Below are 24,700 nucleotides of genomic sequence, written 5' to 3' on the forward strand. Positions count from 1 at the left end.
AAAAAAAAAAAAAAAAAAAAAAAAAAAGTTGCTCCTTTTGGGCCAGTTACTTAATCTCTCAAAGTTGTAGTTCTCCCATGTATAAAACTGAAAAAATAACTTTACCTTTATCACAGTATTATTGTTAGGGTCAACACACTCTTGATAGCTTGAATCACCAGTGGTACATGCATGACTGTCCCACCGGGAAACTAGTCTGGAAGTGAGACATAAATTATGGCCTTGTTGTGAACATGTTAATGTGATAGATCTGTGTAAAATACTTGGTCCACTGCCTAATACACATTAAGATACATACTTTAATAAATGTTAGCCAATTACTATACACATACCACTTGAAATCAAACAACAGTTAACACCTACCAAATTTACTCTGCGCCAGGGAGGACCTTAAAGGTTTTACATGTGATGGCTCTTCTAATCCTCCTAACCACTCCATGATGCTGATACTCTTGTTATAATTATTATCCATATGAAACTAAAGAAACACTATATATCCTGAAGGTACCCAGGTTCTAAGCTATGAAGGGTTGAAGCTAGGATGTGAATCCATGTGCTCCTTGCCATGATGCAAGTGAGCCTCTCATATATAACTGAAACCAGGCAATGAAGCCAATGGGTGAAATCTGCCAGATTAAATGACAGACTGGAGAGCACAAAACCCTTTTGAAAGGACAAGCTAGTACTCAGCTTTAGCCAGTTGTTGCCATAAAGAATACATTTCAAGATTACCAATACCCTAACTTTTTTTCTTTTTTCTTTTTATTTTTTGGTTTTTTGAGACAGGGTCTCACTTTGTAGTTGAGACTGACCTGGAACTCACTATGTAGCCCAGGCTAGTCTCGAACTCACAGCAATCCTCCTGCCTCAGAGTGCTGATTATAGATTATAGATTTTGAGACAGGGTCTCACTTTGTAGTTGAGACTGACCTGGAACTCACTATGTAGCCCAGGCTAGTCTCGAACTCACAGCAATCCTCCTGCCTCAGAGTGCTGATTATAGGTGTGTGTCACCACGCCCAGCTTTTTTTTTTTTTTTTCTTGTTTTTGTTGAGACATTATGTAGTCCAAACTGGCCTCAAACTTGTGGCCATCCTCCTTCCAAGTGCTGAGATTACAGGTGCTCACCACCAAGTTCGACTTATCCTAATTTTAAGAGTAACAAGTTTTGCTGATTGAATGTAGGATCAGTACAGCCTACATCTGGCGCATGGGTAAGTTAGGTTGGGTGATATGCTCACAGTGCAAAAACTGGTGTTCAATGGCACTTTCTAAATCCAAGTTGGGGGTCACAGGCAAGTATATGTAGGTAGGTCTGGAGATGTAAGGCAAATTGGCAGTACACTGATTTTCTTCTTCCCTAAAGAGGTGGTCAGAGGAGGGTAACATCTACAGGCACTAAATTCTACTGACACTCTTTCTCTAGTATTCTTACTCCACCTATCTATTTATTATCTCATTTTTCCATCTCTCCAATTAGGTAAATAGGGTATAGAAACATTCTCCCCATTTTAAAGGTATTAGAAGTAGGGCACTGGCTTGCCTTGGCTTCTAGCTTGGAATACTTTAAATTACATAATAAGCAAGTATTAAAACAGAAGCTTTGATTAGATGGTACAAACCCCATGAAATAAAATGGTTTCTCTAAAATCAGGTGACTAGAATAATAAAGCTAAGGTTTCAAAATCCTAACTCAGTATACACCAGTCCCTAGACAATGTCTAATTCCTGAGCAGAAACAGAAAAAAAAGGAATCTATAAATGTTAAAAATACTCCTTTCTCCTTACACAAGAGTCACAGAATAGACTCTCACAGAAAACATCTAAGATATCATTTTCCCCGTGAGGAAACTGAAGCACAAAGAGGTTAAACTCACTTGTCCAAGAGCACACCACCAATTAGGGAAGAGTGGGACTCAAATCCAAGATGTCTAATTCCAAGGTCCCTGCTCTCCATAAAACAGTAGTGGTGAACTTATGGCATGTGTGCTGCAGTGGGCTGTTTTGTTATCAATGAAAAGTTCTAAAAGGTTTGCCATCGATGCCCTAAAGTATTGTAAACATAGGCCATTGGACAATTTTAAACAATGGAGAAATTATTTTTTAAATTATGTATTTTATGGTGTTATTAAAAAAGTAGCTCATAAAATCCATGAATTCAAAAACATTATATTATAGGAATACAAGGTTTCCTTTCAAATACTGTTCTAAGGGGATTCAAGTGAAAAAAAGTAACAGCACAAGTGATACCCCTTAAATATTACAAAAGTAAAAAAAGGTGGGACTCGCACTCCTGAAATTTGGAGACTAGGTCATCAGATACCTTTACTACCCCTTTGAGCAGGCTTTTATCTAAGACTAAAAAACATACCCAATGACAATAGGATAGCTAGGAAATAATCTCAGAGGTATTCAGAGAATTCACTATTCTAAGGAAGAAAGTTGCAACCTAATCAGTTGCACTGTTAATCAGCCTAAATAAAGACTACAAAATAGCCAAAACTTAAGATAAAAATATTCAGTCTCACAAGTAATAAAAGGCCAGTTATATGATAATTTAAGTAACAATAAACTTATTAATGACACCATTTTTTATATACTGACCAAACTGGTAAACAGAAAAATAATGACCAGAAACAGCCATGACTCCATCTTATAATAAATGCTGGACAGGATATAATGCTGCCACATCATGCTTTTGAACAGTTGTTCTCAAAGTGTGTTCCATAGACTTCAGGAGATCTGCCAAGTCAAAGCTATTTTCATATTAACAGGAAATTTGGATTTACTTTTTTCACTGTATTCCCATTGCACTATTGGTGCAAAAGCAATGGTAAACTGCTGATGCCTTAGTACTAGGTAAGGTGGTGTTACAAATTGTACTGGTCATCTCTGTATTAACCGCCACTTACTGGCTGTTAAAAACAAATGCCACTTTCATTTAGGAGTGTCCTTGACCAAACAGAAAAAATAACTTTATCAAATTTCAACCAGAAAATACATCCTAATACTCTGTGATGAAATGGGAAAAACCAGAGCACTTTTACTGTATAGTGAAGAACAATGATTATTCTGTGAAATATTCTGTGTATGATAGTTGGTATTATGAGCTGAACTGGCTTTTTTTTCACAGACTATCATTGTTACTTGAACTGACAAACTATGCTTATTAAATTTTGGATACATGGCAATATTTTCTCAAAATTAAACAAGATGAAATGGTAACTTAAAGGAAAGTAAGTGGCAGAATTTGTAGCCAATGACAGCATTTAAGTTTTCAAGTAAAATGTATTTTTTTGTTTTTTGATTTTTTTCTCCTTCAGTACTGGATCCAACTTAAAAGTGCTCTACCACTGAGCTCTAGCTTCAGCTTTTTAAAAATTTTATTTTTAGGCATGTGCTATCTGACAAGTGCCATGTTCTGATGACGTATATGTTTCAAAAGTACATTCTCAACAATAAAGTATGAAATTAGTAACATGTCAAAAGCTCTTCAAATAAGTTAGGAACACACTAACTAAAAACATGCTTGCAAAGCTTCACTATCAGAATCCTCAGAAAAGTTAAGATAGTAGATATACATTGTCAAGTACAGTATTCCCAGACCAGAGGCTGTCATTTCCGGTCTCACCTCTTCGGAGAATTAATCTGGAAAATAGGCTTTCCTAATTATATCACAAATACTCTTTATACTGAGAAATTCCTGATTTTTTTGTTTTTTTGTGTGTAAGAGCACTGCCTAACTAGAATTTTGCAAGATTCCTTGTATAAGCAAATTAACATCATAAAGCACAATGCAGGCCCCTATGCTTTCACAGTCCTGAGAAGGCACAAAAGCAGGTATAAACAGAGATGTCAACTCTTTAACTAAATCAAGGGCTGCTTAAAGTAGCTGTCAAACACCCAAATTTCAGTTGTTTCTTGCCAGGCAAAGCAGAAGCTTCAGTCACCTATGACAGCAAAAAATTAAGTATCGTCACCAACCAATAAAATTGATCAAGACATCTATAAAAAGAAACATAATAATCCTCAGAGGTTCTAATTAGCCACTTGGCCTTAAGTAGTAAGCCAAGAATACAATTAGAATTTAGATACAAGACCTGAATGGAAGTTCAGAATGAGAGAAGTCCTGTAACAGGATTTTGACAGGTATCTGGATTTGCAAAGAATTCCTCCTGAGTAATATTCTTAAAAGGGTATAAAAGACTCCAAAGTAAGAAGCATAGCTCAGGAGGCTAAGAATTAAAACAAGATGAACAGAATGACAGTTTGCCTCTACCCTGGAAAATCTTTACCTAGTCATCTGTAAAATAATTAGGCACTACCAACGTAATCAAAACAACTATGTTTAGGAACAATGAAACTGCAAAAAGAATATACAGGCAAAGCCATTTAAAGTGTTTGGCACTTTACTTCTGCAAGTCCTTTATAGAAAGAATTTCCTGACTTCCCTATTAAAGGAATAGGCCAGAAGGCACCAATTTTAATCCTGATTCTGTTACATACTAGTGAGCTACTGGGCAAATCATTTTACTTCTCTGTTCCTTTGTTTCTTTCAACAGGTTGAGTGCCCCTTAAGCAAAATGCTTGGGACCAAAAGTGTTAAGGATGTTAGATTTTTTTTCAGATTTTAGAATATTTGCACATACATAAGATATCTTGAATCCCTTACTTAAAACTGATAGAATAGTTTAAGACCAGAACCTACAAAGCAACCTTCCTTGGCCACCCAATCAGCAAAGGACCCTGGAAATGAAATGCTTTTTCAGAAGCAGAGTAAAGTTGCTGATGACAGTGGTTAATTTTACTTACTGCAAGAGTACTATGCCTTAAATTTATTAAGAATCAAATAGGTTTAAGGGTCAGAGGTTCCACTGCCTGCCTCGCAAGCACAAGGACCCGAGTTAGATCCCCAGTACCAATAAATAAACGAATGAATGAATAGATAAATAGATTTATCATCTAGTCTAAGAGTTATATATTCCTTTATATGTCTGTTAGTGTTTTCAAATGACTTACCATCACTCCCCGCGCAAATACGCCTGTTACATGTTTAAACCTTCTTCCAAAAAGCACTTTATTCGGCAGCACATCTAAGCCTCAGACACAATTTTTCCCTAGGTATAACCATATGAGGAAACGTACCTATTTCTGTTGGCTGAAATTCAGTAAAATATACTCAACCAGCATACTTTCTGCAGCTACTAAACTCAAGCATAAGCTCAGTTTGCACTTTTAGTTGGGCTAACAGTTAAAAGAAACCAACTTGGTACTACAGTTCACTACTCTTATTAAACTATGCGAGTTTAACCCAATGGGTGGTTTTAATATGGCAAATATGGACACAAAGTGTTAGGAAGGAGGAGACTTTAGATGACTGCAAAGACCAGAATTCTGATGAAGTGATTCCTAGCACAAGAGAGATCTGCTTGAGGCCTAAGTATTATGGCCTTGACCATACTGTGCTTACTGGCTCATAAACACTGCTCTATCTCCTAAGCATTAATCTCCTCTCCTTCCTTCACTTACACATAAGGGAGAAAAAGTTTGTGAAATATCAAAACGACAGCACCAAGAGATGAGAATGAAGGGGAAAACCAACTTCTTAATACATGTATATAAAACTGTAAAACATTCAGAGCAGTTAGCAGTGTGTCCCAGAGTACACCTGGAATAGTCAACCTGGAAATCCACTCCACCACAACCATAGAAGCTTTCAAACATTACTTAATCTTTTCATCATATATAATGTAAGGAAAATAGTACTAGCTGTATCTTAGAAAAGAATTCAGTTAAACAGTAAATGTGATCCATATGCAAATGTGCCTAGCAATGAAATACCCCAAATAGAATTTGATAAGTGATTTTTGATAAGTGATTGACAAGCCCAAATACTAGCTATCTTAAATGTAATATTAACATAATGTTTAACACATTTATTACTGTAAATAGCAATGTCTCAGTTAAGCATTATTTAAGGCATTCATTCCTACTTAATTTAGTAGGCATTGGGAAATGCTACAGATTTGTGAAGGATCAACAGGGTATGTGAGATAACGAGAGCTAAATCTGAGAAATTTATAACAACAGTGGTGGCTACTAACTGTTAAAGCTAAAAAACAAACACTTGGGAAGTAATTATTAGAACCAATTTTTCTACAAAGAGTAAGATAATAAAAATCTTTTGTCATCCCCAAAACTATATTTCACTTCATTTTAGACACAATAAGTCCTCATAGCTATTTTTCCATTAATGCTTTTGCTTGTTCTCTACATTACAGAACTCTCAGTACTTACTTATCAATGTCATTTCTTTATCACACTTCAGTACTGTCTTAGTTACTTTTCTCTCATGGCTGAGACAAAATACCTAACACCCACAAATTAAGGGAAGAAAGGTTTATTTAGCTCATAGTTTATAGAGGTTTCAGTCCATAATTGGCTGGCTCCAAAGTAGGGTGGCTTGGCAGAGAGACATCAAAGAGAACCAGGTCATAGCAAACAGAAAACAGCAAAAGCAACCAAGGGACCTTTTAGTATCTTTCTGCCCCTTTTATCTTATCCAGACTACTTAGGGTAGGTAGTACTCACACCCTTAATCTTAGTACCATGAATCAATTCCAGTCTTACATACTCTAGCATGCAGCCACCTCTGAAAAAGCCCCACCTATGATGGCATCAGGCTTTAGGGGGACATCTAAACACAAGCCATAACAAGTACTTTCAAATTTCTCTGCCTTTCTAGACTACAGATAAACTATTTTCTGGGCAGATAAGACATAAAGATCTTAGCAGAATGCTTGGCACATATTACATGCTAAATAAAATGTTAAAGAATTATTTTTATTAAGATTGAACAGGGCCAGGGATTTAGCTCAGTGGCACCACGCCTGCCTGGCAAGTGCAAGGTCCAGAGTTTGATTCCCAGGACTGGAAAAAACAAAAATCTAAGAACACATGATGCATATTATTCTTTTCGAGTGGGGAGGTTTTAGGGATTCAACCCAGGACCTCGCTTAGGCTAAGCATATGCTCTACCACTAAGCTACTCCTCAACCAAATTTTTAAAATTTTTGTTTGTCTTGAGACAGGGTCTTAATTATGTTGCTCAGACTGGGCTGAAGGGATCTTCCAGCCTCACCCCCAGCCTCACCCCCAAGTACCTTGGACTATACAGGCATGTGCCATCAGGCCCAGGTGGCAATAAATATTTTTATAAACATACGTAAGTAGAACCAGTTAACTCTATTTATAGCAAAGCAGAGATATGATTTAGTTGAGAGAAGCAACTAGAGCTGTACATGTGCTCCAGAAATTGCTAACATTTGCCAGGGATTTAGCTCAGTTCCGGTGCTGGCCTCCCAAGTGCAAGGGCCCAAATTTGATCCCTGGTACCAATATAAATAAATAAATTGCTAACATTCAGCTTCTGATTCTTTAAAGGCATCTAGAAAAGGTACCCTGCCTCATAAGAAGAAAAGGTTAAAGCCTGGCGTGGTGGCGCACGCCTGTAATCCCAGCACTTGGGGTGCCTGAGGCAGGAGAATCACTGAATCACTGTGAGTTCGAGACCAGCCTGGGCTACATAGTGAGTTCCAGGTCAGTCTCAACTACACAGTGAGACCCTGTCTCAAAACAACAACAACAAAAAACCAACAACAGAAGAAAAGGTTAAGAGAGACACAGAGACAAGGTAGGAATCAGCACCTGCCTGGAAGCAATAAGCCCTATCTAAGTCTGGACTACCAAAGACAAAGCAGGCCACTCTGGGCAAGTCACTTCTCTACATTTCAGATGGCTATAAAATGAAGATTCTTCCGTTTCTTATTCCATGAGGAAGAAAGCCATAAAGAGGTTACCTAATGCAGTATTACCCAAGCTTCAATTTTGATCATCTTGGGTTTTGCCAAATCCATAGTATATTCACCACTTTTTTTTTTCTTTTTTAGTTTTTTTTGACAGAGTCTCACTGTGAAGTCCAGGCTGGTTATGAATTCACTATGTAGCCCAGGCTGGGCCTTGAACTCACCACAATCTTCCTGTCTCACCTTCCCAAGTCCTGGGATTACAGACATGCACCACCACGCATAGCACTGTTTTCTTTAAACTGACTTTTTAAACTCCAACCTCACCTTAAGCAATAAATCCATTAAAACAAGTTATTCTTTTCTGTATAAAAAATGTAGCATCAATATGTAAATATTCATTTAAAAATCACTTGAATTCAGCTTGTACTGTATACCCAAACTTTAGAATAGTAACCTAGCTGTTATAAATTAAAAAATCATAGAGGACAAAGAAAAACTACATTGAGATCCCATCTTACCACAGAAAGAATGACTATCATCAAAAAAATCTAATAACACTAAAAGCTGGTGAGGCTGTGGGGAAAAAAGAACTCTACATTATTAGTGGGGATGTAAACTAGTACAAATAGTATGGAAATCAGTGTGGAGATTGCTCAAAAAGCTAAAACTAGAAATTCCATTTGACCCAGCTATTCCTTTTCTAGGTATCTTCCAAGCCTTTCTTTTTTTTTTTTTTTTTTTTGGTACCAGGGATCAAACTCAGGACCTTGCGCTTTCGAGGCAGGCGACAGAACCATTGAGCTAAATTACAGGCCCTCTTAAAGAGTTAAAATCATCATATTGCAGGGATACATGTATACCTATGTTATAGCAGCACAGCTTATAATAGCCACATCTCAGAAATAGCATGCATGTTCACTGATAGATGAATGGATAAGGAAAAGGTGGTATTTATGCATAATGGAGTATTACACTGCCATAAGCTTGGGGGCATTCATAGGTAAATGGATGTAGCTTGAGAACATAATGTTAAGTAAGTAAGACACACAAGTTCAAATATTGCATTGTTTCTCTTATATGAGAAACACAAGGAACAAAACAGAGGAGAGATAAATAAGAAATAGGGAGATGTTCAAATATTTCCCCCAAACTATAAATTCTGTTGTTTTAAAAATATTTCAGTATAATATTCTAATTTATTTCATTCATACTACTAGCTTATCTTACTTTACTGAAAAGAAAGATTTGTTACTTTTTTTAATAATCGTTTTTATTTATATCTTGCACTTTGAAGTTAATGTGTAATAATTATTCTCTTATTTATGACATTGTTTTGATCATAAAATTCAAAAACAGCGAAGAATAGTGTAGAAAAGAAATGAGATTTCATATTCTCAATAATTAAGGTTTAATTTTCATTATAAGAAATAACTTTTTTTTTTGCCAGGCATGGTGGCTCACACCTGTAATCCCAGCACTTGAGAAGCTGAGGCAGGAGGATTGCTGTGAGTTGAGACCAGCCTGGGCTACATATGAGTTCCAGGTCAGTCTCAACTACATAGTGAGACCCTGGCTCAAAACAAAACAAAACAACTTTTTTTTTGTAAATGTGGGGCACCAAAAATTGAGGACAACCGATTTCTTCTTAATCTTCGTTTGAATTAGGAATTTATTTCCTTTAATTTGCTTGTTTCTTTTCCCCTTCCCCTTTCTTCCTTTCTTCCTCTTTCCTTTCTTTTTTCTCTCTCTCTCCCTCCCTCCTCCCCTTCTTCCCTCTGTCTCTTTCTTTCTTTCTGTGGTACCAGAGATCCAACTCAAGACCTTGTGCTTGGTGAGGCAGGGGCAGCATCACTGAGCTAAAGCCCAAGCCCCACTTGTTTCTTTTTAAGACAGGATTTCACTATGCAGGCAATGCTGGCCTCAAACTTGATCCTCGTGTCTCAGCCTACAGAGTGCTGGGATTACACTTATTTCCTTTAATTTTAACACCTTTTTTTTTTGGTGGTCCTGAGAATGGAAGCCTTTGTGTATGTTAGATATGCATGCTAGGTAAGCACTCTACCACTGAACTCCCCCTTCCAACCCCTATTTCCTTTATTTTAGAACTCCTTAAGTCTACCTTTGCATATCTAAGTTCAAATTGAAAAAATTAAATCAGTATAATTCAGACTAAAATAATAAGAAAAGCAATTACTTTCTTTTTTATTGAAACCACAAAAAGAAAAAACAAAAAACAGAAAGGGCCAGGGATGTAGCTCAGTGGCGGCACTGTGCCTGCCTGGCAAGCACAAGGTCCTGTGTTTGATACCCAGAATGGGGGAAAAAAAATGTAAAACTCAGTCAGGATTAAGCCCAGGAATTTGGGACCAGCCCGGGCAATATAGCCAAACTTTTTTAAAACAAAACAAAGTAAAACATTAAAATTAAGCACCATGTTTTAACAGCATGTAAGTGCTCTTATAAACAAACATGCTCGTTTAATGCATGAAAAAATAAATGCTCCCAGTTCTTGGAATTCAGAAAGCAGTATCTATATGTGCATCACATTTTACTGATTCAGTTTCCCTGGTCTAAATGATTCCAACAGTTCTTTACAACCAAATCCATCAATAATCAGTAAAAGTGGCTGATGGTTTAGCTCAGTGATAAGAATGCATGCCTAGCATGCAAGAGGCCCTAGGTTCCATCCCCAGCTCCATAATCACAGTAATCAGTGAATGAGTACACACTTGTACCTAGGCCGTATATGCATTCAATGTGATGCCACAACATATATAGCCGAGTTACTGCTTTGCTTAGAACACTTAGCAATTAAAAGCACATTAATGAAACCCAAGTCAACAATGATACTTTGAACAATACTGAACACAAAGACACTTTTTTTTCCAATTATGTGGCTAAGGGATTTGAACCCAGGACCTAGAATATGCTAGGCAAGTACTCTGCCTACCACTGAGCTACATCCCCAGCCCTTTTCACTTACTTTGAGTCACAGTCTTGCTGAATTGTCCACTCTGATCTCAAGTTTTCAATCTTTCTGATTTCAGCCTCCTGAGTAAATGGGATTATAGCTATTTATTTATAGTGTACAAAGACAACTTTTCGATGTGTTAATACTAATACTTAAGAAGACTAATGGTTGACAGTTAAATCTGACTAGGTCATCTTAAAATAAATGATAAGCCTAGATAAAATATTAAATTTGCCAATTTTGATAGATATTAATAAGCTGACCGAAGAACAAGAGGGACAAATAATGGGTACCTATGATTATTCAGATTACTTTATCCTTATGGCATGAGCCCTGTAATTTAACACAGCAAAGCCCCTCAAGGCCATCCCCCACCTAAATCTCACAGGCAAGAGGATTTTTGCTACTAAGATAAACCAAGTTATATATACTAAAGTATCATAAGGCAGAAAAGTCATACATTGTTATATGAACAACAAACACTCCTAAAATGTCAGCTTGAAAACATAATTTATACCTGATTCATCATCCTTGTTCTTGAAACTCCTGTCTTACTAAGAGTATGCGCTCAGCTGGGCATGGTAGCGCACATCTGTAATCCCAGCACTCGGGAGGCTGAGGCAGGAGGATCACTGTGAATTCGAGACCAGCCTGAGCTATATAGTGAGTTCCACGTCAGTCTCACTGCATAGTGAGACCCTGTCTCAAAAAACAAAAAAAACAAAAAAAACAAAAAAAAACAAAAAACAAGAGTATGCGCTCAAAAACTATTTGTTCAACTAACAACATACCAAAGAATAATATTTAATACTTTCATTGCAATGGATTAACAGTAAATCAAAAAGCCTACATTCTGGTAGGCTGGGGCAGCACTATGGCAAGCTTGAGCAAAAAAGTTAGGATGTAGCTCAGTGTGAAGGCCCTGTGTTTAATCTACAGTACCACCAAAAGAAATAGAAAAAAGGCAACAAAAAAATCCAAGAATCAATTACCCAATCACCTTGTCATTTGTATGCTATGGCATTTTTTCAAAGGCAGAAATCTGTCCTATCACTGGCCAAATCTTTCCTGATAACTAAACAAATTCATGAATGGGGAAAAATAAGAACCAATACAGATTATACAAAGGCACAAATTTCCAATGATAAATGCCATCATATTATATACCTAAAATGTACCAATAAAATTAATTTTTAAAAATTAATTCTAATTAAGCACAAGAACTGTCAATTTAACTGGCCAGAGCCAAACACTAGCTATCAATAATGTGCTTCTAGACTTAATTTATTTACAAAAAACTCCCAAACACATGATGTATGTAGTGACTGGGCAAGAGGCAATAACCATTAATTAAGTAAAATTAAGCATATAGTTTAAATCATTGCTATTACTTGATCCTTAAAAATACTCTTTGAGCCTGGCATGGTGGTGCACACCTGTAATCCCAGCACTCGGGAGGCTGAGGCAGGAGGATCGCTATGAGTTCAAGACCAGCCTGGGCTACATGAGTTCCAGGTCAGTCTCAACAACATAATGATACCCTGTTTCAGAAAAACAAAAAATAAATAATCATTGATAGGCTGAGGATGTAGCACAGTGGTAGAGCACTTGCCTAGCATCCCCTAGTTTTAATCCCCAGCCCTGGAAGAAATGAAAAATGAAAAAATAATACTCTGATTATAATACTACAGTGCAGCTTTATTCAAAGCATTTTAAACAGTTTTCCTGATGGAGATATTTCTCAGTTTGTCATGTTGGGTACTATGTGCCATGATCAATAAACATTAGATGTTGGTGCCAATCTCCTAAAAGTTATCACTAAGGTTGTACTGAAATAATAATAGTTGCAAGCTGGGCCTGGTAACACATATCCCAGCATTCACGAGGCTAGCGCAAGAGGATTGCTACAAGTTTGAGACCAGCCTAGGCTACATAGTGAGTTCAAGGCTAGCCTAAACTACATAGCAAGGCCTCGTCTCAAACAACCAAAAAACCTGAAACTTCTGGGAAGATGGTGGAGTGGTGAACAGCACAGAAATAGCCTCTCCCAGATTTGGTGTCCAGATGCTGGAATATAGCAGTGTGAAGAAAATAAGAAAGAGGGAAGTGGATCCCAAGGACCTAGCAAGGATCTGAAGCAAGAACTCACAGATGCAGTGACTAAGATGATCGCAGAGGCTTCCACAGAGAAACACACCAGTGGAATACAGCAATGGATGCAAGGGACTGCAGTGGCTGGTGAGTTATTGGGGTTCAGACATCCCCCAGGAGAGGGCAATTGGGTGGTAGCCATTTTGAAGAGAGGCTAACTGAGCTTGGAACTCGAGCAGCTGCACACTGGCTTCATCTGGGTGAGGAGGAACTATGTTCAAGTCAGCACACAGTTAAGGAGCAAAGGAGCCAACTTCTAGACAGCACAAGCCAAATAAGAGTGTTGTAGGCTGAACAAAATAGGTTCCAGCCTCACAGCCAGAAACCAGCCTGACCTTTAGAACTAAAAGTGCAGGCCTTTAAAAAAAAGTAAAGTCTTGCTAGAATTATCCACTATCCTACTGTAAATCTACAGCTGGTTTGATGGGATTAATCAACACAAATCTAGACTCTTGTCTGCCCACTGTGTCTACCAGTAACAGCAGAAACAAACCTTGAAGTAGTTTATTTTTATTTTTTATTTTTTGTTGTTTTTATATAAGTGTGAACACTTTCTAGATTTTGTTGTTCTATTCTTGTTTTTATATCTCCTTCTCCCTTTCTTGTTTTCACATTTCCCAAAGTTTATGTATCTTCCTTTGTCCTCCAGCCTTGCTTCTTTTCTTTTTCTTTTATTTCTCTATTTTACCCTCATCTCCTTTTAAATTATCTTGCCTGAGGGTAAAATCAGCACAATGAAGAGATGTTTACTGTAAACAATTTTCTATTGTTTTAGATTTTGCTATATAACCACAAATTTAGTTCATACCATTAAAGATAGCAAATTAACAGTTACCATACTGTTATTTTCTAGGCTGTTTCATGTTACTGTTATCACTGATTGTACTACTTTAGCCAAGTTGACATAATTGTTCTAATCAGATGTTCTTCTTGGTAAGGCAGGATGAGCCTGCCCAAAGGTCATAACAATACTACAGGCCAGTGCCAAAGAATGAGGGGGTAGGCCAAAGAGGCAGCAACTTCTCCTCTCCAATAAATTGAAGAGATAGGATCTTGCAATAGACTCAAAACCCAAAACCCAACTATACCTGGAAGACATCTCTGAGAAGTAATCATTGGCAAAGGGTTCTGAATATCATCAATAAAACTGCCTACCATAAGCAATGTATAAGCATTAATCCAGGAATTAAAATAAAAAAAATAGAAAATGAGAAGAGTCAAGCAAGATGCAACCCCAAACTGCCAACTCACTAAAAGCAAATCCAGGGGAAATGATGTGGAACAAATTAAAACCTACCCATCTGGACTCTCTGAAGTGGTGACAAAGGAAGTAACAAAGCAAATGAATGAGGCTCTAGAAGAAGTCAAATCAGAAATAATCTCTCAGATAACTACAAAGATGGAACCATAATAAATGATATGGTTAGTGACTCTTGAGGAGCTAAAGATAAAAAAAGGCTTTAAAAAAGAGGAGTCAGGAAAATGATGGAAACCATGAATGCCAAACATAGGAAAGAAATGAAATCTATGAAACTCATATCCAGGAAACTAAAACTTCCACTGAAAGTATACACAGCAGAATGAACCAATGTGAGGACACAATATCAGATATAGAAGACAGGATTGCAGTTAAAGATCATGAAAACAAAGATTTGTTAGGGTCGGGAATTTAGCTCAGTGGCACTGCACCTGCCTTGCAAGCACAAGGTCCTGAGTTCAATCCCCAGTACTGGGGGGGTGTGGTAAGATCCAACAATATGCAGCATACAGGCCGGGGATTTAGCTCAGTGGTTCTGCCACCTGCCTTGCAAGCACAAAGACCTGAGTTCAATTCCCAGTACCAAAAAAAAAAAAAAAAAAAATGCTGCATACAAAAGACATATTAAATTCAAAAGGAAATTCATAGACTGAAAGTCAAAGGATGGAAAACAATGTTCCATGTGAGAGGGAACCCCACACACACACAAAAACCAGAGCTATTCTATTTGCAGAGTAGATTTCAAGCTAAGACTGATTAAGAGAATTAAAAGGTCACTACATTCTTATAAAGGGAACAATCCAAGAGGAAGAGATAATAATCATAAATTCATATGTACCAAATACCAGTGCATCCAACTGTATAAAACAAATATTAACAGACATGAAAAATTAAGTAAGTACTGAAGCAATTGTAATGGAATAGCTCATACTCCACTGTCATAAAGAGATCAAATACACACACACACACACACACTCAACAAAGAGGGTTCAGGCAGGCTATACCTCAGTGCTGCAGTGTCAGCCTGGCAAGCACGAGGCCCTGCATTCAATATTCAGTACAAAACAAAGAAATTATCAGAACTGAATCAAATTTTTGAACAAATGGACTTAGTAATGTTTACAGAATGTTCCATCCCATTAGATCAAAATACACATTCTCAGTTTTATGTAGCACAGTCTACAAAAAACCACATACCAGCTCATAGGAAATACTTAAGTAAATACAAAGGAACTGAAATTATTCCGATATTACCACACCATAATGGAAATCAATGGTAAAAGAAACCACAAAAACTTCATAAACACATGGAAATTAAATAACACCTTCCTGAATAACCAATGGGTCACAGATGAAATTAAAGAAGAAATTACAGTTTCTATAATTAAATGATAATGCCAGGGGCCAGGGATTTAGCTCAGTGGTTCCACCGCCTGCCTCACAAGTGCAAGGACAGGAGTTCCTCGAAACTCAGTACCAAAAGAAAAGAAATTGTGAAAAGTTGGTTCTTTGAAATATTAAATAATAATGACAATCCTTAGTCAATCTTATCCAAAAAAGGGAAGACTAAAATCCATGCAATTAGGAATGAAAAGGGTGAAATCACAACAGATCCTGCAGAAATCCAGATGATTAACAATACCTATTTCAAGAACCTGAATTTTAATAAGATGGAAAACACAGAAGAAATGAACAGATTTCCTAAATACATATGAATTGCCAAAGCTGAATGAAGAAGATATAAACCATTATCAGTCAATGAAATTGAAGGTGTAATTAAAAACCTACCAACAAAGAATACCCAGGCCCTGAGGGGTTGACTGCTGAGTTCTACAAGGCATTTAGAAAAGATCTAATGCTACTCTTTTCTCAAGCTCTTTAATGAAATTGAAAGGGATAGGGAAAAAGGAAGGGACAGGAAAAAACAGAAAAAAATGGAAACAAAGCCTTTGTATAAGGGAGGGCCTTGAGGTGGGAATGGGATAAATTAAAATTTATTTTTAAAAATAAGAAAGGAAAGGAAAGAAAGGGGAGGAGAGGGGAGGGGAGGGGAGGGGATTTAGCGCAGTGATTCCGGTGCCTGCCTCGCAAGCACAAAGGCCCAAGTTCAATTCCCTGATATCAAAAAAGAAAGACAGACAGACAGACAGACAATGCTTATGGTTGTCTGAGAAAAACAAAACAAAACAAAACAAAAAAGAAATTCCAAAAAAAAAGAAAAAGAAAAAGAAATTAAAAAGGAAGCACTATTCCCAAAGTCATCCCTGGAAGCAAAACCAGAGAAGGATCCAATCAAAAAAGAGAACTACAGGCCAATCTCCCTAATGAACATAGACACAAACATCCTCAGTAAGATACCAGCAAACAGAATGCAGCAAATCATCAAGAAAGTTATGTATGAAAAAAAAAAGTTATATATGATAATCAAGTAGGGTTTATCCCAGGAATGCAGGGACAGTTCAACATGAGCAAATCAATATACATAATACAACACATTATTAACACAGCCAAGCACAAAAACCATATGATCATCTCAACAGATGAAGAAAAAGCACGTGACAAGGTCCAATACCCATTCATGATAAAAACCCTACAAAACACCGGAATAGATGGTTTTTAATCTCAATCTGATAAAAGTCATCTATGACAAACCAACCGCCAACATCATACTAAATGGAAAAAAACAAAGCTTTCACTCTAAAATCAGGAACAACACAAGGATGTCCACTGTCACCACTCTTACTCAGTATAGTTTGCAATACTAGCCAGAGAACTTAGACAAGGAAAGAAAGGGTAAATTATTATTAGTTGAAGATGACTTGATACTCTAACTAGAAGACCCCCCAAAACACCACTGAAACACTTCTATATTTAATAACCAAATTCAGTATCATAGCTTAATACAAAGTCAATAAACAATCTAACAAAGGAAGTATAAAAGACCTTTATGTGGAAAACTACAGTAGTCTGAAAAAGGAGATTGAAGACGATAGCAGAAAATAGAAAGATACCCCTTGTTCTTGGTAAGGAAGAACAAATATATTGAAAATGGCCATATTTGCACAATTGCTATACAGATTTAAAACAATCCCAATGAAAATGCCAATAGCATATCTCAACAATTTAGAGAAAACAATCCTAAAATTCATTTGGAACCAGAAGAGATACAGAATTACAAAAGCAATTCTGGGCAACAAAGGCAAGGCAGGGGGCATCCCAATCCCTGATATGAATTTATACTACAAAGCTACTGTGATGAAAACAGCATGGTACTGGGGGGAAAAAAAAACAAACAGACCCAAGTATTAATGAGACAGGTTAGAAGTTGTAGAAACAACTCCTAACACACTCACCCATTTATCCTTGACAAAGGAATCAAACAGCTTCACTGGAAGAAAGATAAGCCTCTTCAATAAATGATGCTGGGTCAGGGATTTGGCTCAGTGGTTCTACCACCTGCCTCACAAGTTTGTAAGGTCCTGAGTTCAATCCCCAGTAGAAAAAAAAAAAAAATTCCAGCATTTTTTGTATGATTGGTACACTTAGTAGATGCATAGAATATTTAAGAATGCTGTCACTAACCACACAACTTTGAGCCTAATAAATAATGCTGGAAAAATTGGCTTTCCACGTGCCAAACATTAAAACTAAACACATATTTCTCACCATACACTAAACTAAAATCAAAATGGATCAAAGATCTAAATAGTAAAACAGAAACACTAAATTTGCTGGAAGGTAGATTAAGTAGAACTCTTGAAGACACCGATGGCTGGGCATGGTGGTGCACGCCTGTAATCCCAGCACTCGGGAGGCTGAGGCAGGAGGATCGCTGTGAGTTCAAGACCAGCCTGGGCTACATAGTGAGTTCCAGGTCAGTCTCAACTAGTGAGACCCTGTCTCAAAAAATCAAAAAAAGACACTGATGCAGGCAAAGACTTTATGAACAAAACCCTGATCGCACAGGGACTATCACAAAGAAGTCAACAACTGGAATCTCATTTTATTAAAAAGCTTTGCAGAGTAAGAGAAATCACCCACAGAGCGAAGAGACAACCACACAACAGGATATAGGAAAGATTTTTTGCCAGCTGTTCCCCAAAGGACTAATATCTACAATATATAAGAACTCAAAAGAATCAGACCCAAATTTAAAGATCCAATCCAAAAATGGGCATCAGACACTTCTCAGATGAAGTAGTAGAAAGGGTAAATAAATATATCAAAAAATGTTCAGCATCACTCATCATTTGAGAGACACAAATTACAACAATACTGAGATTCTATCCCACTCCAGAAAGAGTGGCTATTATCAAGATTCAAGCAGTAACAAATGTTGGTGGAGCTATGAGGTAAAAGGAACTCTACTCCACTACTGGCGGGAGTGTAGACTGGTGCAGCCACTGTGGAAATCAAAGTGGCAATTCCTCAAAAAAACTAAAACTAGAGCCAGGGATTTAGCTCAGTGGTTCTGCCGCCTGCCTCACAAGCACAAGGACCAGAGTTCGATCCCAGGTACCAAAAAAAAAAAAAAACTAACTAGGAAAAAAAAAAAGTGGGGGCCAGGGATTTAGCTCAGGGGTTCCCCCACCTGCCTTGCAAACAAAGGGACCCAAGTTTGATCCCCAGTACCAAAAAAAAAAAAAAAAAAAAAAAAAAAAAAAAAAAAAAAAAAAAACTAAAACTAGAGGTTCCATTTGACCCAGCTATTCCTCTTCTTGGTATCTTCTCAAAAGAATTAATCATACCACAAAAATATAAGCACACCCACATTTATAGCAGCAGCTAGTAATAGCTAAATCTTAGAAATAGCCCAAATGCCTGTCAACTGATGAATGAATAAAGATTTTTTTAATACAATGAAGTAATACTCTGCCACGAAGTAGGGTAACACTGAGAGATTTGTAGCTAAAGGCACGGACCTTGAGACCATACTCTTAAGTGAAATGAATCAGACATACGTTTAAATACCCTATTGTTTCTCTGGTATGAGAAACTAAAATTGGAAATACAGACCAAAATGTGTAATAGATATTGGGAAATGGGGAGAAAAAAGTGAGAAGGGGAACAAGGAGGGGGAATGAGGAAAGGAAAGGGAGAAGAAAAAAAAAGAAAAAAATTGGAAACAAAGATTTTATAAATAAGGAGAGAAAGAGGGATCTAAGAGAGGGGAGGGAAATGGGGGAAAAGTAAGCAAGATATATCAAGTACAGGTACAAATTCCCTATGATGAATGTTATCGTTATGTATATCTCAAATATACCAATAAATGTTTCACCTTTTAAAAGATTTTCAAGGGTCAGGGATTTAGCTCAGTGGTTCCGCCACCTGCCTTGCAAGTACAGAGGCCTGAGTGTGATCCCTGGTACCCAAAACAAAAAATAAAAAACAAAAAGATTTTCAAAATTTTACAAAGAATAGTAACAGTTTCAGACTAGCACCCATAGCAACTGCAGACCTGGTATTATTTTACTAATTGATTGATTGATTGATTAATATACTAGGGATCCAATTCAGGCTTTATACTATTGAGCCATATCCTCAGCCCCGCCCCCCCGCCTTTTTCTTATTTTTCTTCTTTGGTACTGGGGATGGAACTCAGGACCTTGCAAGGCAGGTGTGGTGCCACTGAGCTAAACCCTCAGCCCTATCCTTTATTTTTGGACAAGAATTTCACCAAACTGCCCAAGATAGCATCAAACTTGTGATCCTCCTGCCTCAGCCTCCTGAGTAGATGACATTACAGGCATGTGTAGCCGCCATCTTGCCTCACCTCCAGTTATTCCACTCAATCTTTATTTGTTTGATTTTTTATTTATTTATTTTTTGGTAGGTACTGGGATCAAACTTGGGTCTTTGTGCTTGCAAGGCAGGTGGTGGAACCGCTGAGCTAAACCATTGGCCCTTGTTTGTTTGCTTGTATTTTGAGACAGGGTTTCCCTACAAAATTTAGGCTAGTCTTGAACTCACTATGAAACCCAGGCTGGCCTGGAACTCAAGGCAACCCTCCTGCCTCAACCTCAAGTACTGGGATTACACATGTGTGAAACCATACCCAGCTCTCTATTTCATTAGAGAAGCCTAAGCAGTTGAGACTGATCTGGAACTCACTATGCAGCCCAGGCTGGTCTTGAACTCACAGCAATCCTCCTGCCTCAGCCTCTCAAGTGCTGGGATTATAGCTGTGCATCACCACACCTGACCCTACTTACCACTTTGAAGCAGCATAGTTGCTGAAATAGCACAGCTACTATCTGAAAAGCTTCTGGATGTACTTTCCCTACATTTACTCATAAGCACACAAATTATAGTCTCTCAATATAATTTAAAGGGCTGGGGGCCAGGTGTGGTGGCGCACGCCTGTAATCCCAGCACTCAGGAGGCTGAGGCAGGAGGGTCACTGTAAGTTCGAGACCAGCCTGGACTACCTAGTGAGTTCCAGGTCAGTCTCAACGACATAAATAAATAAATAAATAAGTAAGTAAGTAAGTAAGTAAGTAAATAAATAAATAAATAAATAAAGGGCTGGGGATTTAGCTCAGTGGTTCTGCCGCCGGCCTCGCAAGCACAAGGACCACAGTTCGATCCCCGGTACCAAAAACAAAACAAACAGGGCTGGGGATTTAGCTCAGTGGTTCTGACGCCTGCCTCACAAGCTCAAGGACCCAAGTTTGATCCCCATAACAACAACAACAAAAAAAAGATATAAGAAGGCAGAGTTATATTCCAAGTCATATACACAAAGAGCTACTTTCTAAGTAGCCTTCCAACCAACTCCCAAAAAGATGTTCATCTTCTTTGAAAAAAAAAACAAACAAACAAACACATAAAGTACTCCACTGTAAGAAAAAGAAAAGGCATAAGAGGAGGTGGAAATAAATTAAAAAAAAAAAAAAAGAAGAGGTGAAGGCAGTTTAAAGTACATAACAGGAGTTGGAGATGTGGCTCAGTGATGAAGGGCCTAGGCTCAATCTCCAGCACTGCTAAATACATACATACATACATAGGAGATACAACCAAAGACCTGAAAAGTAAAATTCAGGATTATCACCTAAAATACAAAGTACACACACACACATAAATGGGTATACATTTCAGCAGTCAGTATGCTGTACTAATAAATGTCTGGAAGCTAATGGCCACCACTTTCCAACACCTCTTGTGATAGTAGAGAACAAAGATAACTTGAATTAATTTCATGATGTCTCGATAAATTTAGTATTAAAATATTTATAAAAGTTTTTCTTTTCCTAATGTGTACTTTTTTTTTGGCAAACCCTGTATATGTTGGATCCTAACTTCCTTAATGCTGTTAAACCTTCTTGTAAGAAACACTTCAACATACAGTATTGTTCTGCCTCTAAAAGGACTAACATAGTCATCAAGCAAAAGCTGGACTGATAAAAAAGGTAACGTTCACTCCAAAGCAAGTAGTTTCATTTCACTGAAACACATAACAAATTGAAACACACATTTCACTGAAGCTGGGCATGGTGGTACACACCATAATCCTAGCACTCTGGGAGGCTGAGGCAGGACAATCGCAAATTCAAGTCCAGAGTGGCAATTTAGTGATTTAGCAAGACCCCGTCTCAAAGTAAAAAAAGAGGGAGGGGGCTGGGATGTAGCCCAATGCAAAAGCCCTGGTGTCAATTCCCAGTATCAAAAAATAAAAAAAAAAAATTTTAAATTTAACATCCTGTTGGGAAGTTACAGCAATCTCTTAACCCCATTTTAAAGATGAGGTGTGAAACAACTGACCTAATGACAATCTGTCACTGGGAAAGTCTCCAACTCAAATCACATGACACCAAATTCCAGGCAGGTTTTCCATACCACATTGCGCTCTCCAATACACAACAAAAAGTCACAAAACTCTACTGCCTGACCAATTTGCGCAGATTTGTTACCCATACTGTAAGAACAAGTGTCAGCTATGAATGACACCATGTGTTATAATCACAAAGGGGGAAAAAACAAACTCAGTTTTTGCTCTGACAAACTAGCATTCAGTTCAGCATCCAATCTATACTTTGCCTAATGCAGATTTCACAACAGTCCTTCAGGCAGATGCTGGTATTCCTGTTGTACATACCTCAGCAAACAGGCCCACAGAGGCTTAGCATTTTAACTAAGATCACACATTACATGACACAACAATGATTTTAACCATGTGTCAACTATGCCACACTGTTTTACATGGTATCATAGTGATATTCTTTTCTGGACAACACCAAAGAAAATACTGTCCAGTTAACAATATTTTAGTGTTTTAAAGTGTCCGTCCCACTTGTTGCTGTCATCTCAGTTCTCAGCAGAGCACCTTTTCTCAGTCCCGATTTTCTCTGCGTTTCTTATCATCTGCTGGTCTCACTGTGCCAGGAATGGGACAGCCATTAGGACAGAGAAGTGACGAAGCCTTAACAGTATTTTCTATAGCCACAGGACTCATACAAATATTTTCCTCTGGGTGTAAGTAAAGTCCATCAAATACTACATAGCAACTGCCAGAAACGTGAGCCTGCCCAAACAATTAATTAGTAAATGAAAACAATGAGCAAACTATGAAAAGTCTATCATTTAATCACCACTCATAAGGTTTTCAATAATCCAGACAAGACAGAACAACAAAATGCACAAAGGAAATACCAGAGTCTGATACCCCCTCACACTATTGTGAATATTCTTGCCACTTATTAAGGGTAGATAGTATTAACCTCAAAATATTATGTGCTCCCTCTCAGGTAATGTTAATAAGGGACAATGATAGGTAAGAAAAATTGTAAACACAACACTTCACATAATTTAAACCAGGAAAGGTTATTCAAAGACTTGCCAGAAAAAAATTCAATTTGCTTTAACCAGTTAAGGTGTATTAAGGGCTCCCAAAGGGAGCTTCCTTATCTGAAACAAGCAGGAACAACTTTGTGTTAGCACAAGCTGTACTCATAATGGAAAGTGAATAGCTAAAAAGGCTTTTAACCAATATTCTGCATTCAGAGAACAAATAAAAAAGCCAGGTCCGTTTGAGCCAAACTGGCGGGGCCAGTGGAAAAGGCTGCTGCAAGGAATAAGTAGGAAGGCAGGAGTAGATAAAAAAGAAACAGGAAGAACTAAACTAGAGGGAGTGCAGGGGGTAGGAGGAAGAGGAAGGGACAAAGGCTGGAACCCAGGAAGTACCGATAGAAGAGGTTAACTTAGGCCTCGAAAGGTTAGGGAAGTGAATGCTTACAACCAGAGCCTGTCCTGTGCAAAAGACTTATCTTCTACAAGCTAAAATTAAGCCAAAGGAAATGAAGTGGCCAAGATTAGGAAAAATGGAATTAATATACAGTACAGAGGAAGATCCTACACAAGGATAAGGGGAGTAGGGCCGGGAGTAGTGTGTACGTACCTAGGACCCAGGCCTTTGGTTTGACTGCCAGCAAAACACACATATGCACACACCACCCAAAAGGATAAGGGGAGAAACTAACTGAGAATGGAGGGAACATTTTTTTTTTGGTCTGTGTGGGGGGGTCAAACTCAGGACCTTTTGCTTCTGAGGCAGGCAGCGGAACTACTGAACTACATCCGCAGCTGGAGGAAACTTTTTAAAACGTATTAACGTTATTTTTTTACTGAGTTTATTGGTACTTTTTAAGTGTAGAGTAGTTACATTCATTGCTGGGATCCTGTACCTTTACATGACAGGTCTTGGTTCTCATTTTTCCCCCATCCCCCTGCCTTCCCTTCACCCCCTCAACCCTCCTTTATTTACAAAGATGTAAAACATATTAACTTTAAATGGTGAGTTGCATGTAACTTATAGCTCAATAAATCTGTTTTTAAGAGTGTGAAACTGGGCAATGTATGAGTAGTTGTGATTTAATTAACTGAATCTAGACCTCTGTAGGAGTATTTTGATATTCCCTCCCTAAGTTGACGTTTGTCTGGTAATATCTTCGTTGGAATACATCAGTCTCAGAAGACAGAAATATGTACAGAAGAAGCAGAAGCAGGGATGCTGCTCCCTTTATGCCTTTGAAATTTACAATGTTGTGAGGAGGTAGCTTTTGTAGGGGTTCTGACTTGAAGTGGAGTATCAGGTTTCTTCCTGGGATGATCTAGTGCCAAACTCTTATCTAGTTAAGGAGAAAATGATCTGGGGTGGAAAGGTCAGGTCAGTTCAGGAGAAATCCCAAGGAAGGTTTACCGTGAAATGATCACACAAGACTTGTCTCGCTCCTCCAAACTGGACTACAGGCCCCATGTCACTTCCTACTGTTACTTGCTAAGACAGATGCTTTGCTGTGATCCCAGAAGTCTGACTAGCTGCCCACTTAGGAAAATTAGAAAGCCACTGGGAGCAACCCGAGGGAAGCTAAGCGCCAAGACCAGCGCTGAGTTCACAGTTCCCGCCTCCCAGAGTCGGAAAAGGGAGGAAGCAAGGCTGAAGGCGAGCGGGAACGCCCGACCACCTCGCCCTCCCCCACCAAGCAGGGTTTCAGGGAGCCGCCGCCTCCCGCGGGG

The 24,700-nt window shown here is 38.0% G+C and overlaps 1 protein-coding gene across 3 annotated transcripts in view; it reads right to left on the reverse strand.

The window, feature by feature from the left end:
* The window catches only part of Dcaf5 (DDB1 and CUL4 associated factor 5), a 121,001-nt gene that overhangs the window by 94,997 nt on the left and 1,304 nt on the right, over positions 1-24,700 (reverse strand). The window lies entirely within an intron of this gene.

Source organism: Fukomys damarensis, unplaced genomic scaffold, assembly GCF_012274545.1.
Source record: "Fukomys damarensis isolate Sample0158 unplaced genomic scaffold, DMR_v1.0_HiC HiC_scaffold_21, whole genome shotgun sequence".
Taxonomy (NCBI): domain Eukaryota; kingdom Metazoa; phylum Chordata; class Mammalia; order Rodentia; family Bathyergidae; genus Fukomys; species Fukomys damarensis.